Below are 6000 nucleotides of genomic sequence, written 5' to 3' on the forward strand. Positions count from 1 at the left end.
GGTTTCCACTTGTGAACGGCAATCTTCAAGTCTGACCACAAATTCTCAATTGGATTGAGATCTGGGCTTTGACTAGGCCATTCCAACACGTTTCCCCTTGAACCGCAAGAGTGTTGCTTTAGCAGTATGCTTCGGGTCATTGTCCTGCTGGAAGGTGAACCTCCGTCCCAGTCTCAAATCACAGGCAGACTGAAACAGGTTTTGCTCGAGAATATCCCTGTATTTAGCACCATGCATCTTTTCCCTCGACTCGAATTAGTTTCCCAGTCCCTGCTGCTGAAAAACATCCCCACAACATGATGCTGCCACCACCCTGTTTCACTGTGGGGATGGTGTTTTTGGGGTGATGGGGTGTGTTGGGTTTGCGCCAGACATAGCGTTTTCCTTGGTGGCCGAAAAGTAAAATTTTAGTCTCATCTGACCAGTGCACCTTCCTCCATAAATTAGGGGAGTCGCCCACATGCCTTTTGGCATACTCAAGTCATGTCTTCTTATTTTTTATCTCTATGTAATGGCTTTTTTTCTGGCCACTCTTCCATAAAGCCCAGCTCTATGGAGTGTACAGCTTATTGTGGTCACATGCACAGATACACCAGTCTCTGCTGTGGAACTCTGCAGCTCCTTCAGGGTTACCTTTGGTCTCTGTACTGCCTCTCTGATTAATGCCCTCCTTGCCCGGTCTGTGAGTTTTGGTTGGGCGGCCCTCTCTTGGCAGGTTTGTTGTGGTACAAAGTTCTTTCCATTTGATGATGATGGATTTGATGGTGCTCCGCGGGATCATCAAAGATTTGGATATTTTTTTTTTTTTTTTATAACCCAACCCAGAATTGTACTTCTCAACAACTTTGTCCCTGACTTGTTTGTAGAGCTCCTTGGTCTTCATGGTGTGATGCCTCTTGCTTAGTGGTGTTGAAGCCTCTGGAGCCTTTCAGATAAGGTGTGTTTATACTGACAGATCATGTGACAATTAGATTTCACACAGGTGGACTTCATTTCACTAATTATGTGACTTCTGAAGGTAATTGGTTGCACCAGAACTTTTGAGGGGCTTCATAGCAAAGGGGGTGATTACATATGCACATGCCAATTTTCAGAATTTTATTTATAAAGATTCTTTTTTATATATATTTTTCTCATTTCACTTCACCAAATTAGACTATTTTGTGCAGATCCATCACATAAAATTCAGATTAAAAAATAAAATTAATTACAGATTGTAATGTAACAAAAAAGGTAAAAAGCCAAGGGGGTAAATACTTTTGCAAGGCGCTATATATATATATATATATATATCTCACCATTTCACATAATTATTTCTTCATCCATTCAATCACATTAGTTCTCAATAATTTTTCCACTTCACATCACGTATCATTTACATATTTCACATTATCTTTCGCACAGTTCACATTCCCTACACACTACACTTCACAAACATACCTTTCACTTAGTAGTTTTTTTTTCCCTTTTTTTACACAGAACACATTCGCCTGATCCAGTTTCATCAGGCTTGCTTGGAGTTTTCAGTCAAGTTAATTACACTATTGCACTTCACATATTTTCTCCCATCACATTCCCCCAGCACCACATATTATTAACCCTGATTTATTACATATAGAGTTATTTATAACATTTCTTCTAGATTAGCCACATTATTTACCCATTACAGCGTATCCTCATGTGTATACTAAATGTAATTTAACATTCATATTTATTTATTTTTGAGCTTGGAGTACATTTATATGTGCACTCATTTTTTGATGTATGTTTTTCCTTTCATTGTCTTTTGTTCCTTCATCTCTTTTAAACACATCTTTGTTTCTATTTCAACACAGGGTCAGCTCCACAGCGCCACCCTGTGTCTGGTGTAGCCATGGCAACCCAGAGCCGATGCCGCGTGACGTCATCAGTCCGCAACGTCGGGAGTCCCAGGAAACGGACGGAGACGGAGCAGGTGGTCCTGTGCGTTCATGCGGTGGGTAATCACATTTTTCTACTTAAATTAAGCTATTCTCTTTTACACTTGTTCTCACCTTGAAAAAGAAGCTCAAAGCTTCGAAACGTCAAGGATTTTTATCATGTGACACTATTTCATTATTTTTCTTAAATATCAATCTCTGAGTGCCGCAGCTTTTTTGTTATATATATATATATATATATATATATATTGATATATATACCCCTCCTGTCACTTCTCTGTATGTATTTCCCCCGCCACTGCATCATGGTATATATGTACCCCTTCAGTTACAGCAACATGGCAAATATGTATACTCCTCGTGTCACTTCAGCTCTGTATGTAGGTATACACTCCCACTGTAACTGCACCATGGTATATATGTATAACCTCCTGCAGGGCCGGATTAAGGTATGTGGGGGCCCCTGGGCAACAAACTTGTGGGGGGCCCTATATACCAACGCTTCTTGTCACCCTAGGAATTTTTTTTCTTTCTATTCACCTTAATGCCCCCAGTAGTAATGCCCCTCTTGCAATGCCCACTGTAGGAGTGCCCCTTATGCAATGTCCCCAGTAATGGTCCCCCCTATGCAGTGGCCCCTGCAGTGTATTTTATATAGTGCCCCTAGTAGTATTCCCCCCTATGCATTAGGTGCAGGGTGCTAGAATTAACACTATATGTATACCTCCTCTCTCATTGTTCCATGATGGTGTGTAAATATATATATATATATATATATATTTATTTATTAGCAGTTATTTATATAGCGTGCAGTGCTTTACAGAGAATATTTGGCCATTCACATCAGTCCCTTACAATCTACATTCCCTATCAAATGCACACACACACTAGGGTTAATTTGTGTTGGGAGCCAATTAACCTAGCAGTATATTTTTGGAGTGTGGGAGGAAACCCACGCAAGCACAGGGAGAATATACAAACTCCACATAGGTAAGACCGTGGCGGGAGTCGAATGCATGACTTCAGTGCTGTGAGGCAGTAACGCTAACCATTACACCGTCTGGGCTGCCCTAATACAGTATGTGTGTGTGTGTGTCTCTGTGTGTGTATATGTATGTATATATATATATATACATACACATATATACATATACAACCCCCCCGTCACTGTAACGTAACAAATAAGTATACCCCTCCTGTCACTTCGCCTCTGAATGTAGGTATACACTCCCATCTGTCATTGCACCCTGGTTTATATGTATAAACCTTACTTCATAAGGGGTCTATTTACTAAGCTTTGTTAGGAGATAAAGAGAACGGAGATAAGGTACCAGCCAAGCAAAGCTTAGTAAATAGACCCCTAAGTAGGTATAACGCCCTCTGTCAATGCACCAAGTTATATATGTATACCCCATCTATCACTACAGCTCTGTATGTAGTTATACCACTTGTCATTACACAATGGTATATATGTATAGCCTGTCACTGCACATCTTTATGTAGGTATACCACCCCACCCTGTCACTGCACGGGATACGTTTAGGGAGCCAGCGGCCGCAATCCCAACCGCCGGCTTCCCGAATGCTCTATCCCGCCTAGGGTTAAATGACAGGCGTCTAAAATCCAGACGCCTGTCATTTTCCCAATGCCAGGAGACAGGCGCCTGGCATCCCGAACGAAGGAATGCCGGGCGCCGCAGCACCCTCGGGGGGGACTTAGGGTTAGGCAGCGGGGAAGGGGGGGTTAGGCACTTGGGGGGGAGGTTAGGCACCCCTAAGAAGGGTTAGGGGGTTGATTAGGTTAGTTTATACTTACCTTAGGGACGATCGGGATTTCCAGCGCTGTCGGGCTTCCACTGCCGGGCTCTGCTGTTTTGTCGGGCTGCCGCAGCCGGGAATCAAACTGCCGGCCATGCGGCAGCAGGGATCCCATACCAAATGCCACTGCACAATGGTATATATGTATACCCTCTGTCACTTCAACTGTGTGTAGGTATACCCCCTTCCGTCACTACACCCTGGAATATATGTATTACCCTGTGTCACCTCACCTCTTAGGTATTACCTCCTCTGTCACTGCATAATGGTATATATGTATGCCTCCCCAGTAACTTTACAATGGTATATACTGCATGCATATCTCCCCTGTCACTGCACAAAGGTATATTTGAATACATCCCCTGTCACTGCACCACAGTACATATGTATACCCCCTATGTCACTTCACCTCTGTATGTAGGTATACCCCCCTCCCATATATGTCCCGTCACTGCACCATGAGATAGACAGACGCCCACCTCCCAGTCGCTGCACCTATTTCCTGGAAACCTGCGCTGCCAGCAGCAGTCACGATCTATCCCCTCTCTCTCTGACATAGAGCTTACTTACTCGCTGCAGCCTAGGCCTCCAGTACTCTCAGTCCAGGCTCCTACCACAGACAGCGCGGCTCTGTAGTTACCATGTCCCCGAGTCCCGGCCGCCCTCCATTGACTCCTCGTCTCATCTAGATGACGCAATATGTGGGCGGCCTGTCGGACTAACCTATCTAATCTCCTGGGCCGTAAAGTACAACTGCTGGCTGCCTATGTGTTCTGTTACTGATGCTGCTGGTGTGACAACAACCAGAGCCGCCCTGACTCTGGACAGTAGATTCACAGCAGGTTTAGCTGGTAATGATCGTGTCTGCCATGCTGTGATTGGCACGGTCGTCCATGTTGTGTGTGGCCAGAGCAGCAGATGTCACAGCCAGCAAGATCATTCAGCATGTGACGCGGAGTGTAACCTGTCCTGTGCTAGCGGCTATACATCTCCATGTATGGCAAGTTACTCACAGCTCCGCAGTTCGTGGCACCATGTTTACCAATGGTAACGTACAACTTTATGTGGGAAAATAAAATTCTTGCTTCGCAACAAATTTATTATACATTTTATTGATGGTAATGTGAAAAAAAAAATGCGATGTAGAAAACACACGTAGAGAGTAAACTTACAACTTTTATTTTTTATTAAATCAGCAAAAATACAAAACAAACATTTAACACTATACTGTACATCAATATACAAACATTGCCCCCTCCCTCATATTTTCCTCGTTGCCTCTTCGTATCGCTCCAGTTGCCGTCGTTCTGTCTCTTTCATTGCCCTCCTCATATCTCGCTCACCCTTAAGTGGAAGCATGGAGCTTATTATTATCCATTCATAAAACCCAGTAAGCTCAAATGTTTTGCTCTTTTATTATTAAAATACTTAAATTCTGACAGTGTTGGTAAATTATATTTTGAGAATTATTCTCTTCTAAGACATTACGGGGGCGATTCAATTCAATGCTATTCAATTCAGTGTGCTGTGTGGTCGAAGAATGCCTGTTATCGCGGTCATCGCGCGCTAACTAGGGTGTTAAGGCGCGGTAACCGGCATTCTCTGACCAAAGTGCCGGGCGCATGGCTGTTAGCGCCACGCTATGCAGGAAAACAGCCGCGCACCCGCCAATTTGTTCGAATTTCTCCTGGGGATGCGAGAAGAAATCCTTAGCGCGCCTAAACAGCGCAGTGTATTGAATAGCTTCAGGAGTCCCTCCCATCGCTATTCAATAGCGCATTTAATTGAATTCCCCCCATATGCTGTTTATCATCAATAATTTTTCCAGAGTGAGCACTTTCCTACTGTAGAAGGAAGAAAAAAGCCTAAACATCTATACTCAAAGATCCTTTAGATCTTCATCTTAACTCACTCTCCCAACTGAGCTATGGGCCTGATTCTGACCTGCTCGCGAGCGCTGTACGCTCGCAAGCGGGTCGATGGTGCCGAAGTGCGCATGCGCACGACGGAGGGAGCTCCGTCGTGCGCATGCGCGAGACCCGGCGAGCGACGGGGAATCCGTCGCTCGGGGTCTCGCACCAAAGGGGGCGTGTTGTCGATGGTGAGTGACAGCACGCCCCCTTTGGTGGGCGTGCCGGGGGCGTGGCTGCCAGACGGAGGCGTTCCCATGGGAACGCCTACCGTCTGGGTCCGGCTCCACTGACATCAGTAGTGATGTCAGTGGGAGTGATTTTGGCTCTGATAGAGCCAAAATCACTCCAGGG

At 44.7% G+C, this 6000-nt stretch overlaps 1 protein-coding gene across 3 annotated transcripts in view; it reads right to left on the reverse strand.

Moving 5' to 3' along the window:
- ATG16L1 (autophagy related 16 like 1) overlaps nt 1–4617 on the reverse strand; it is a 72926-nt gene extending 68309 nt beyond the window's left edge. For all 3 annotated transcript variants that reach the window (XM_088461231.1, XM_088461230.1, XM_088461229.1), the window contains exon 1: nt 4307–4617. The gene's annotated coding sequence lies outside the window, so the exon portion shown is untranslated. The remainder of the gene's footprint in view (nt 1–4306) is intronic.
- Between the last annotated feature and the right edge of the window lie 1383 nt (nt 4618–6000).

This window comes from Taudactylus pleione, unplaced genomic scaffold (genome assembly GCF_031769625.1).
Source record: "Taudactylus pleione unplaced genomic scaffold, aTauple2 ptg001029l, whole genome shotgun sequence".
Classification (NCBI taxonomy): domain Eukaryota; kingdom Metazoa; phylum Chordata; class Amphibia; order Anura; family Myobatrachidae; genus Taudactylus; species Taudactylus pleione.